This window comes from Thamnophis elegans, chromosome 7 (genome assembly GCF_009769535.1).
Source record: "Thamnophis elegans isolate rThaEle1 chromosome 7, rThaEle1.pri, whole genome shotgun sequence".
Classification (NCBI taxonomy): domain Eukaryota; kingdom Metazoa; phylum Chordata; class Lepidosauria; order Squamata; family Colubridae; genus Thamnophis; species Thamnophis elegans.
Window position 1 is genome coordinate 4,889,860 of NC_045547.1, and position 13,538 is coordinate 4,903,397.

The following is a 13,538-nucleotide window of genomic DNA, read 5'->3' on the forward strand; positions in this document are numbered from 1 at the left end:
CACCATAATTTGTTCTGCTGTATGACCAAAGCATGTGATGCAACACTAGCGAAAATACGGCATCCTTCACTTAATCCTCCAATAAAAGATTGAAGGCAAACTAGGTCCAGGCAGAAGAAGAACATTGTGGTTCCAAAATCTAAGGGACTGGCTTGGACAAAACTCAGCAGCATTTTTTCGTGTGGCTGTTGATAAAAATAGGATCGCCAATGTCCGATGAAGGATATGGCACAAGAAGAAGAAGATATACAAAGCAACTATATATTTATTTATTGAATTTAGAGTTGCCGATTGCATAAATGGGACTCTGAAAGGCCTGAGGAGTCCTTGGTGCTCTCTGAGCTTGGTTGTTTTCTTGCAAACGTTTCATTACCCAAACCAAGTAACATCATTAGAACACTTATCGCTTTACATCGATGCTGGCTGGGGAATTCTGGGAGTTGAAGTCCACCCATCCTAATGTTGCCAAGTTTGGTGGTGTAGACAGTTCATCTGTTGCTGCTCAGAGCAAATTGGAGATCAGCTAAGATGGAGGCAGGTAATCCAACTTTGATTCCATCGTTTCCGAAATTCCATAAAGGTGTTTAATTAATCCGCAACAAGACCCAGAAAGTGGAATATTAGAGAAGTAGAGGCAGGAGACTGAAAGGTAAATTATCAGTGGTAGTATCTTCTACTTAAGGCCGAACTGCATGCGTGTGCTTTGCCAAGATATTTGTTGCTAGGGGGAGGAAAGGACCCTTTTGGTGTCTTGATGTAAGTACATATGTGCTAGTCGTTCCTGACTCTAGGGGGTAGTGCTCATCTCATTGTCATAGCCAAAGAGCCAGCACAGTCCGAAGACGTCTCCATGGTCATGCGGCTGGCATGACTAAATGCCAAAGGCACACGGAACACTGTTACCTTCCCACCAAAGGTGGTTCCTACATTTTCTGCGTGCATTTTTACATGCTTTCAAACTGCTAGGTTGGCAGAAGCTGGAACAAGTAGCGGGAACTCACTCTGTTACGCTGCATTAGGGATTCGAACTGCCGACCTTTCTGATTGACAAACTTAGCGTCTTATCCACTGAGCCACCATGTCCCTCTGTCTTGATGTAAGAAGGATGAATAGGAGCATCGATAAAAATATTCAGGAATATAGGAAAGCATGAAGGGATTAGCCTTCCTTTTAAACATTATTTTACCCATACTATTAGCAAGAGAAGATTCAATGCAGTATGATTGGCTTCCTCTTTCTGGAAATGTTCCATTTTGGGGATTTTCCTTTCCTCTGTCCACGCAATGTTTGTCTTTCCATTTTGTTCATGTTCTACACATTTATACTTCCACAATACTTTGAACCCAGCAGATAAGATGCACTGCCATATTGGCCTCCAAGGTTGTGTCTCATTTAATTGGTTACCCAATAAGGGACAATGAAGTGTTTAAGGAGGTAATATGAATGAGACTTCAACATTTATTGTGTAACAATTCACAGGACCAATTGTCTATGGAGATCCAGGTCATGGCTTTCCCAAGGGTACTTTTGCAAAGGGCAACTGGACTTTCTTGGGGTTTCTTTTCCCCTCAAAAACATTTTGCTTCTCATCCAAGAAGCTTCTTAGGTTCTGAACTGAAGGAGCTCCTTGGATGAGAAGTGAAAACTTTTTGATTTCAAATGTTTTCAAGGGAAAAAAAAACAAGTCTAGTTACCTTTTGTAAAAGCACCTTTGGGACAATTCACAGGGCCGTGTGTTCTCTCAATGAAAATGTAAAGGAAAGGTCATCAAATGTTTTGATTTTGGTATACCAATTTGAGTTTTGGAATGCTCACGTGGATCTAGCCAAAACAGCAATGCCCAAGTCCAATACTGGCAAACCTGAGAGTGCTAGAATTGCTGAAAAGAGCAAGAAGCCAACTACAAGAAGCGGTCCTAATCGTAGATGCTAAAGAAAAGCATGGCAGGGAACAATCTTAGGCTTTAGTGTACCTGGGCGGCTACAGGCCAAATGCTGTTGTGCTGTGTCCTACATAGCTCAGCCAGCATGAACTGAGCTATTATACTTATTATAGCTATTATACTTTCCTCACAGTCTGCCAGGCCTTTGGGTTTCAGCCATAGGATACTTGTGCTCCTGAAGATCTGTCAGGTGAGTTAGCAAATATATTACAGATCAGACTGAGCATCCTAGAACAATCCTGGATAATGCTATGCAGACGTATTAGGTAGATTAGATTAGGGATCAAGATCGAAGGAGAAGCTGGGTTCGTATGGTAAACCAAATCGATTACAGATCTTGCTGTCCCATCTCTACAACATGAGCACCTTGCTGAGTTTTGAATCTTGGTTATTTTATTTTGTGGATTAGAAATTTGTGAGAACCCAGCCTGTCTGGTTAGTTCATTGGCTAATGGAACCTAGAAAATCTGATTAATTCTCTTGTTCAGGTTAGGCATGCTTAGGTGAAAACATCCATTAGCATTTTGGAAAGTAGATGATACTAAGGAAAAGTGTTTCATTCAATAGGATGTAATATAATCTATTGAGTAATATGAGGGAGTTTAATTTATCCATAAAGATCTCTGTGCAACATTATTTAGATGTTTCAGGGGATCTGGTTCACATGTTACAGTAAGTAATGGTTTGTTTGATCACATTTTGTTGAATAAGCCACAGTTGACTTGTACTCATATGGTGCACAAAGCTCGCCTCGCAATCAGGAGGCTGTGAGTTGGATCCTAGGTAGAGGCAGATATTTCTCTCTCTGAGCACACTGACAATATATCTGCTGAAGAAAAAACTCCTCATTGGCAACAGGAAGGGCATCCGGCCAGTAAAACACTCAGCTCCATTCCGTTGCCCTGACTCCACTCCACAAGGGATTATGGGGTCATTAAAAGAGGATGATGATGATGATGATGATGATGATGATGATGATAGCGTGCACAAAGCAATAAAACACAATTAACAACTCTATTATCTGAGTTCACAGAATAAGAGGAGATTAGCCTACAAGTTGGTAGGCTTCAGTTCCCAGGATTTGTGCTGAAGGGGGAATTGGGGAATAGCAATCCCCTCCTGAAAGACGGAGAAAGTCTGCAATTGAATCTAAGCCAGTGGTGGCGAACCTTTTTGACACCGAATGCCCAAACTGGAAGGCTTGGCATGCGCACCGGCCCACCTTGTGTTGGGGTTTCTGGCACGTGCATGCACGCTGGCCAGCTGGTCTTTGGGTTTCCTGCATTCTGGCGCATGCAAAGACCAGCTGGCTTGGATGGCGTGCATGCATGCGCCGGAAACCAGAAAAGCAGCTGTTCGTGGCGTACCCACAGAGAGGACTCTGTGTGCCACAGGATTCGCCATCACAGACTTAAACCAATCACGGTATAAATTTGCGTCTGGACTCAAAGATGCTTAGACAGAGATGAAAGGAAGAGTGATTTTTTTTTTAAATTCTGTGCGGGGGGTTTCCAGGCATGCAACTGATCAATTCCTGTTTGTAGCAAATGGCTGTTCCATGCAAGGCATATGGAAGCTCACGCGAAGCCCATCAGGGAGCCGCGCAAGGCTTTCCAGAGCTTTTGGGTAGGAAAGATGGAAGCGGTGACCTCTTTTTTCCTTTTTCTTTTTAAGCAGCAGCTGGTTACAAGACCCAGGAACTGAATTGGAAATGTGGAAGAATTAAGTTGCGCACACAATACTGAATAGGGAAGAATGTGTGTTTCGGGTGCGTGAGCAAGCGATTATGTGAGTGGGAGGTTAATTAAGTTGGCAAGTGGAGGAGAAGCCCAGGCACTTGGTTGAACAGTTGGTGAACATGAATTCAGAAACGGGCCAACTTCATTAGCAACCATCCTGGTTCCTTCACAAAGTGATACAGGGGGAAGAATAAACTCTGGGAGGAATTGGAAGCCCTTTTTTTGGGGGGGGACAACAAGGCTGCCTGGGTGCAAACATCAGGCCTCTCTCCTTCCAGTAGGGCCAGGGAAGGGAGTGTGGAAGGGAGGGAGGAGGGTTAAGCTTCCACTCCCTGTATCCGTGTTCCTCATAAAAATTATAACCTGAAAGGAGTATTACATTTAAAAAAAAAAGAACTAGGTGTGGTTGTTACCTGTACAATAAACCTAACGGCTGGTTTGTCCCCAAGAGGCATCCAGAATTAAACTTAAATCTGGCACCTTTTAATTTCATGGTATTTGTTTGGATGCCTTTGTTCTTTCTTCATTTTAAATTATCTTACTTTATGGAAGAACCACCATGCTCATTTAGACCCATCATAATCCAAGGGAACTATCTAGCAGTATAGACATGATGACATGATACACTTATTCCTGGTAAAATATCACCAATTGAAAGTAGCTCGTAAGATAGAATTAATTACAGTCCCCCTTTTTTTATTTTTAATTATGACTAAAGCTTAGCATGTAACTTGTAGGGGAGCTGAGAAAATAATTTAAAGGTAAAGGTTCCCCTTGCACATATGTACTAGCTGTTGTTCCTGACTCTAGAGGGCAGTGCTCATCTCTGTTTCAAAGCCGAAGAGCCAGCGCTGTCCGAAGACGTCTCCATGGTCATGTGGCTGAAGGTGCAGGGAGCGCTGTTACCTTCCCACCAAAGGTGGTTCCTATTTTTCTACTTGCATTTTTTACGTGCTTTCGAACTGCTTGGTTGGCAGAAGCTGGGACAAGTAACGGGAGCTCACTCCATTATGGGGCGCTAGGGATTCATACCGCCGACCTTTCTGATCGACAAGCTCAGCATCTTAGCTACTGAGCCACCGTGTCCCATTCTGTAACTATACTCCCACTTAATTTGGAAGTAAAACTCCCGTGAATGGAAACCTGGTTTCCACAGCACACTAGAATAGAAGATTGTGATGTGGGTTCACCATATGGTTGGTATATCACATTCTGAGGTGATAGGAATGGTGCTTTGTGAATACTATAATATAAGGGTTTTATGGGTCTGTGTAGCCAGCCAGTGAGTAATCTGGGTTTTGGTGCTGTCATTAGATTTCAGCAAAACGGTTCCTTCCATTTTCCCAAGTTCCTTGTGCTTTCTCTAGAACCAAGTCAGTTTTCGTTGGAAGAGTTAGATTCCTCCTAATGAATCCGGTATCTTTTTTCCCCCCTACCACACTCTCAGTTTTGATGTGGAAATGGACGCCAAGGTTTGAATACCTGTTTAAATAGGTAAAGGTTTTCTTTAAAAACGGAGAGATCTTCTCGCACTAGGCATACTTAACGCTTTAGTTGTTGTTTGTTGTTTAACTTGGAACGTCAAGGTTACAGTCCTGTCGCAGTGACCGTAAGCGGTCCACAATTGATCTATTGTTTTAGCGTTATTGCTACAACTTCCTGCTGTTGGATTGTGTTATTAAGTTATGCACACCGTGTATTGGAGTGAGAGACTCGGTGAGGGGGCGATTTGTGAATTCGAGAAAGCGTGTGCTTTCGGATTTGAAAAACAAGTAGACCTGTTTGTCTCAAGGCTCAGATGCACAAAAACAGTATATAGCTTTTTTTTTTTTTTTTTTGTATCTAGGAAACTGAACCAGTGATTTGTTCCTACGGAGTTAGTAAACCTTTGCGGGTCAGTTTTTCCTCAGCCACAGCTACTTAACAGGATTGTTGCATTGATGAAATATTAAATAACATTGAGATTATGTGTACTGGCCAGAGATCCTTGGAGGTGTGTGTGCGGGGGAATCACAATGAACTTCATTGGACATTCACTGGATCATGTAAGGTTTGTTTTGTTTGTTCAGATCAGTATCTAATCTAGTATTAGTTTTCCAACAGGGCTTAAGCTGTTGTTTCTAGAAGCACACTGTGCTTTTTCAGCTTCCTGTTCATATTGACTTTGAAAAAGGATGGTTTATTAAGCTAGGATGCCCTCTCCCCTCCTTGGAAGAGCTTTATAGCTCCCGCTGCCTTAAGAAAGTTCAAAACATCCTTAAAGATCCATCTCATCCTGGGCACTCCCCCCCTTTTTTTTTGAACTATTACAATCCGGCAGCCGGTCCAGGACAATAAAAACACAGACAAATAGGCTGAAAAACAGCTTCTATCCCACAGCAGAATTCAATTATATTGAACTCTACTGTATAGTGTAATATTAATGCAGTATCAGGGTTTTTCAATTCAATTGTATAGAATGTGAAGGCTGTGTGTTTTTATATGTATAATGTACACTGAAGATGACATTTAATTAAATTGTACGAGGTACAATGACAATAAAGTAAACCAAACTAAACTGGTCATATTGACTCTGAAAAAGGATGATTTACTAAGTTAGGACAGATAGTTTATTAATAATTCTATCCAGGCCCCTTTTGAAAGTAAGCAAATTGCCATCGATGCATCCTGCATCAAGAAATACATTAGATTACTCTTGCTTTTCTTTTTTTTTTTTTTTAAACATGCACCGTTCTGACTCTTATGTAAATAAGGGAAAAATGCAGCCCCTCCCTTCATTCCAGATACAAAAAGGTTGCTGCAGATTAGGGAAAGGAAATAACTTTGCGAACATTGTGTTCTTTCTAATCTTTATACGACCTGTAGAGGCAGGTGTTTCGAAGTGAAAGAATGGGAGCGAATGCCACGAGTTGCGCAACAGGAGGGGGAATATGCTAGACTTCGTTAAATACGCCTCAGCTGTCAAAGAGGCACCAGTCACCATTATTTTTCGGCCTTCCGCAGGTTTGGGGGAGTAGCATACGGTCATTGAACTACTTTCGGAAGGCTTGTGGCCCACATTTGAAAAAGGAGGTCCTTGCGGCATCTCTCACAAAATGGCTGCCATAAAGGGGTCTGCCTATTCATCCAATGGGTGCCATTGTGGATGATTTTGGTCCCCCCAAAACCCATTTTCTGGAATGAGAATTGGGGAGGCGTCTTAGTCCCGTCTACTTAAGAAGGTCTCTGTGTCTTCCCTTTGCCCCCACCCCGAGCACTTGGAAGGGATGCCTGCCGTTTTGTATTTCCCATGGCTAGGGACCCAGGTTTGAAAGGCAAAATTTGAAGAGCCACCTCTCCGTGAGAGACCTGCCTGCCCCACTAGATCCGATAGGATAGTGAGTGGAATCTCCAGCCAGAATGGTGGGAGGTGTGAAGAGAGGGGCAAGCTTAGAGTCCTCACACAGCAGGAAGTGACACAGGCTTTACCTTCCCTTTATCTGGCTGTTCCCGAGAGAATGTAGTTTAAAGTCTGGTGAGATTCTTGTAAATAGGCAACGTAGCAATAAAGAGGTAACTTTGATCAGCTCAAGAGTGTCGTTCTGGTTGCGCTGCAGGTCCCTTCCCTAAAATGTTGCCATCGACTGGGGTCTCAGAAACATGCCTTTTCCATGGCTTCCCCTGCCTTATGGAATACCTCCCCCCCCTTGCAGGCCCTCAACCTTTCAGCCATTTGGAAGGCAATGAAGTCCTAGCTTTCCCCCCCAGGTGGTGGGATAGAATGGGAATATCTGGAGCTGGTACAGTAGGACTTCCTTAAGGGACGATTGTGGCACCAGGTTTTGCTTTTACTTTATTTATGGTTTTGTAATTACTGTTTTTACTGTTGTGAGTTGCCCAGAGTTGTATTTGAGATGGGTGTCTGTACAATAAACAAATATGAGATTTATATGCATGTGTAGAGGCATGGATGATGTAACTTTTTCATGAACTGTGGCAGCTGAAAACGGAGCTTGGGTTTCCTCTGGCAGAGTGCTCAGGCCGCCACAGGTCAAACGCAACCCTAATACGGCCCCAGTGAAATAGACTTTTGACACACCTGCTCTAAAGGGATCCTAATAGCTGTTACGTGCATGCATGCTTGAAATAATTTTGCTTTTGGAATCCGGCTCTCTGCATACGCCCCGTAGCTTTTCCATTTAATGTTTTGTAAGTAAAAGAATATAAAAAAAATAGGGAATAGGAAAGAACCAAAGGATCATCAAGGGAAGAGGGCACATTTATGCCTGCAGTCATGGATTGTTGTCAGAGGCTCAATCTTTTTTTTTCTTCCTCCTGTTCTGAGTCAGGGGGAAAAAATCAAATTTATTCTGTCATGTCCTGCATAATTCACATTTTGTAGCCTGATATAATACATATGTTTGTGTGGAAGGAAGAATATTTGATCCATCTGAGGACTAGTTAAAACACAGTCTGTTTACGTTAACTATGTGATGCTGAGAAAGCGTCTGTTCAGGAAAGAAGCAGGCAGGTTCAAAGTAATCAGAGAATTTTAAGCAGGTTACCTTGCTTGCTTTAAAATACTGGAAAAAGCAATTTCAGCCGGGGAGTGAGGGCGCAGGTTGTAAGTCACTACCATTGACACTGATTCATGTGGCCTAAAATCACATTTTTTTATTATTCGTGACATTTTTTAAAAAAGGGAATAGTATTGTTTTCCTAAGGAGGATGTAGCACAGATCAGTGTTTCTCAAGCCTTGCAACTTAAAATGGGCGAGCTTCAACTCCCAGAATTCCCCAGCCAGCCAGCTAGTTTAGCTAGGGAATTCTGGGAGTTGAAGTCCATCCATCTTAAAATTACAAAGCTTAAGAAAGACTGGCATAAATTGGTACAATGCAGTCGCTGACTGAATACTATCAATATGGCATTCAGGATAAACTTTAATATGACGGTTATCTAAGTTTATGCTCCAGCTACTGATGGAGATCCAGCTCTGTGGTTTGTTTATGATTCAGCGTATTGTGCGGATCCAGCTTATTAAGTTATTTTAGGAACACAAATATAACTAAACTGAAATCATTGCAACCAGTCAAAGGCCCTGATTGTTTTTGGCCTGTTCTGTTTAAAACTATTATATCCTTATGCTGTTTTACTACTGGGGGAGGGTTTTTTTAACGACTATAATTGGTAACTATCCTAAAAGGGAGTTGACTCTTCAAGCCACAAGCTGGGTTGGCTTTCGGTGTTTATTTTATTTATTTTATTCATTTAATTTCATTTATTTTGTCAAGCAGGTATAAGATAACGGATACAAGTATAAATATGATTATGAATACAGGAAATGAATACGAATAAGTGGGGACAGTAGGACAGGGACGGTAGGCACACTGGTGTGCTTATGTGTATATTATTTTGTGAAGCCCGTTGGAAAAGAATGAGAAGAACTTTTGAAGAGTCTGTTAGCAGCTATTAGTTAGGGTAGCTCAGTGGCACGAACCACATTCGTAAGAACGGTAGGCTCACATTCAAGATGGTGGACTTTTAGAAGTCCATTGTTGAATACAGACGGCCAGACTACTAAACAGGTTTTGCCTTGCTTCAAAAAGGCCCTTCGTTCTTCTTTTCACAGAGTATTTCTTGCTTCCTGCTTTTTTATTTTTTTTAAGCGTTTTAATAATACCCTCTTTCTTTCTGCTATTCTTACAAAAAGCGGAAGTGGAAGCTGCCTTTGTCTTCTTCAAAGCTGCCACTGGGGATAAGTTTAGGGGAATTTAGAATCGCTGCAATGCCCGAACACGGTTTAACGTGAAGCATTGTATTCAAATGTGGCTTAGGATAGGTTTACTTTACAGACTGGAAGAAACGTACATGTCTCGTTCTCCCCAGGTGCACGACCGCGAGGAGAGTCTTAAGAGAGAGATTCCTCTGATGTGTTAGCCAGTTTCTCATGAGTAGAACTTTCTCCAGAGAGGAATGGAGGAAAAGCTACTTAACTATGATTCTCTTACATATTTGTTGTTGTTAGTCACAAAGTCATGTCCATTATGACCCCATGGACAACGTTCCTCCAGGCCTTCCTGTCCCCTACCATTCTCTGGAGACCATTCAAGCCGACTGCTTCGGTGACTCCATCCAGCCTCCTCCTTTTCTGCAGTCCCCTTCTTCTTTTGCCCTTCCATCTTTCCCAGCATTAGGCTCTAACTCAATTTCGTTTAGGCATTTAAATACTGTTTTGGTAAGGAAAATGTAGAACTCTCAAAAATGTGTCAAAGTATTTCTTTACTCAAGACATATTTCTTTTTTTTTTTTTGTACCCTGCTTAGATTCTTACTACGTACTCGACTAAGCTAAAATGTTGGATACTTTATATGGTTTAGCATTTTGTTAGAACCCAGCTACGGCTGTAGCATTTATTTTACATTGAATGTTCATATTAGGCACCCAATGGTTTTATAGTGTGTGGAATGGCTTGTTGTGTGAACACAGCAGTTATTTAATCAGCGTAGGCTTAAGTAGTCTAGAGTGTGTGAATTCAAATTTGAGTCTTCCTATAGAATGGTTAGACATCTCTGCTTCAAAATAAATTCCACAAGATTTTACTTTTCAAACGGTTGCATTTTTTTCCAGCACTTTAAAACTTTGTTGTTAATTATGCACAGAAGCAGAAGGTAGCTCGTTTATCCCTCTGTTGCTTCACCTGAATAACTGGTTTCTTTCCTCTAAGCTTAAGGACTAGAAGCTTAATGTTTGTTTTTAAGAAAGGGCAGCACTTTTCAATTCCTCCCCTCCCACACTTTTTGTGGCTTTTTTTTTAAATGCTTCTGTTTGCACATGCCCAAAGACAAAGTCCACACACTTGCCCTGGGGAGACTGGCCTCTCTCTCTGGGAGGTGTGAGCTGCCATGCCTTGCAGCTGGGCTCTCTTGCCCCGAATGCTGCTGGCACCAGTTAGACAGCCCGTCCAATTAGCGAAAGCTGGCTCATGTTCCCACTCAAGAACATTGCGGTGCACGACTTCCAAGCTTTTCAAAACTCCAGGGCTAATTATGCAGCTCTTAGAAATAATGACGGGTCCCAAAACCTCTGCTGTCAAGTCCTTTGCAGCCATTGATCAGAAATACTTTCCTTGAATGGGGGGGGGGGGGCGTTGTACATCTATAAAGGGGTCTGTGGGTTTATAGTTCTGCATCAAAGAGCAATAATGCTGGACACAGGATCAGGGAGCCAGGAAATGTTTTTGCCAGAAGAAATGGGGGAGGGGGGAAGAACTCCTTTTGTTTGTGGTGGGTTTCAACAAATTTGGATGATTTTAATGGGCCTTTCCATCCGGACGTTGCCAAATTGTATCGTGGGTTGGATTGGAAGCTGGTAGGTCTGTTGGTGAGAAGGAGCTCCGATTCTCGGTGAAGGATGCAACGAGGCATCCGGTTGGCTTGCAGGACCACTGTGGTTGGGTTCACACACTAATCTTCTGCCAGATTTTGAAATTAAACCAGTGCTCACAGTGCATTGAACTATAATCGAACCAGTTTGGATTTGTGTGTGTGTTTATGTGTGTGTGTGTGTGTGTGTGTGTGTTTATTTGTGCTGATAAATAAAGGGAGACATCAGCACAAATAAAAAAACACAAATATAACAAAGGCAACAGTAAAAATATTGGGTTTCTGTCGTGATGGACTCTTGTGACGAGCCGATTGACAGATGATGGAAGCAGTTAGCTTCCTCCCATAATTGGGGCTTACCAGGGGTTGTGACTCTCTCTCTCTCTCTCTCTCTCTATATATATATATATACCTTCTTCCCTGGCTTCAGCTGATAAGGAGGAGACCTGTGGCATAATGGCTAAGACGTTTGCCTAAGATGCAATACAGCACAGGTTCGAATCCCAGCAAGGGTATGGCTAGCTGATGAGAGCTAAATAGCTTGAAATAGATCTATACTAATCTCCCTTTATTTATTTATCAGCACAAATAAAACACACACACACACACACACACACACACACACACACATATACAGGTTAATGCACAGCCATTTTTTGCAAACAATTTTTCTTACTATTTTTTTTTTTTTGGTGCCACTCTTTCTTGGATGATCATTATTATTCACAAGCTTCATTGCAAAAATTCTGTACGTTTTGAAGAAAGTTTTGGTTCAAAAATGCAAGAAGAAGATAGGTTCGTGTGAAAAATCACCAGATTTCTCCTTTCATCTCTAGCCATGGGTGCAAACTTTCTCTGCCCATTGCCCTTTCCAAACACTTATTTCATCATCTGCTTTTATTTCTTTGATGTGTCATCCCTCAGCTTAAACAGCCTTACAGAACTATCTACACAGCAAAAACAACCACCCTGTTTTGGGAATGGACTGGGAAATTTAACTGCAAACCTGTAAACTTTCTGTATTCCCCCCCCCCACCAAAAAGTCCTCTATTTCCCTTGTCAGTTTGAAATCTCTATTAAAATAGTATATACTCTCCTCCTTCCCTTAAGTGTTCAGAGTAGAGAGATCCTAACAGTACTGTATATTATATCAAGCCCCCTTTATGGGGTCTTAGATGACTTCCACACATACCTTTTAGAGAGGGGAGAATTTCTGTATATTTATTTTTCCCCTATAATTTGTATACTTTTTCTTCCATGCAGAGTTAGAACCTTATAATAATTTCCTTGATTCCACTGATGTATGTTTTTAAAAAGGCGAGGAGGAGGAAGATGTACTATAGGTAAACAGCAAATTCAGCATGAGAGAATTCCAGGGAGCAGAAATACCAACTGTCTTTTACATTCATATATTTTACAAATGTTTACAATATGGCAAAACAGAGAAACCAAACACTTAGTCATCTAGAATTCTTTGGATATAATCGTGGGTACATGTCCTGAACAGCTTTGCCAGCGGTTTATGCGTTCTCAGTATTGTCATCTGAACACGGTAGTAGCAGGGGCAAAGCTGGATTGACATAACTTGTATTCTTGTCTCATCATAACTCTAATCTGGCAAGTTGTTTGGACAATGAATTGACTTTTCCGTAGTGTTTTCATATCCTAAAACTAGGCTGAATCCTAAATTACGAAACTTCTGCCATTTGGTAAATTTAGCCAGCAGCCTTTATCAGATACATGACATGTATTTGCATTGGGATATAATTCTTTATAAAGTTTTATAATAAATGTGCATTACCGTTTACTGGTGGAAATACATAGTTGTACGCATCTTGCATTCTACATACAATGCCTCTTAATCTATGAATTTTATGCAGAGAAACTTGTATAATTTAAAGAAAAGATGTCAAGGGCTTTGCCCCTTCTTTGTAATTAACTCTTCGTAGCAGCTGATGAAGAAGTGTTTTGTGTACACCAGAATTGAGAATAAATGTCACTAAATTTGCCAGAGAAATATAGAAATACCCATAGGTTTGCACACTGTTATTTAGAACATGGCCATTTGCTGCTTTAAGGGAAGGAGAAAATCTTCAAACATCCCATCGGGCATACTTAAAATATTATTTTGGTTTCCTGGCATGGCCCTTATGTGTAGGTTTTTATTCGTTTGGTTTGATTTCCTTCTGAATTGTTTCGGGATTTTAATTGGTACTGTCAGTGCACAGTTCCTGCATTTCCCAATAAGCGCCTTCAAGTTTGCTCCCTAATTTGAAACGTCTGAATTAGACGAATAGTTTCTTCTTTCAGCAATTTTCTGCCAAAGTCCCAAAAGGAATGCATTAAAAAAAAAAAGAAACCCAGAAATGCTTTCCCCACAATTCCGTTCCCTCCCCACTTTTTCTCTCTTATGCCAGTTCACCAGAAGGCTTGCAAAAAAATTGGGAGGCTAAGGAAAAAGAACTAACATGACTCTGATTCATTAGATGAGATGA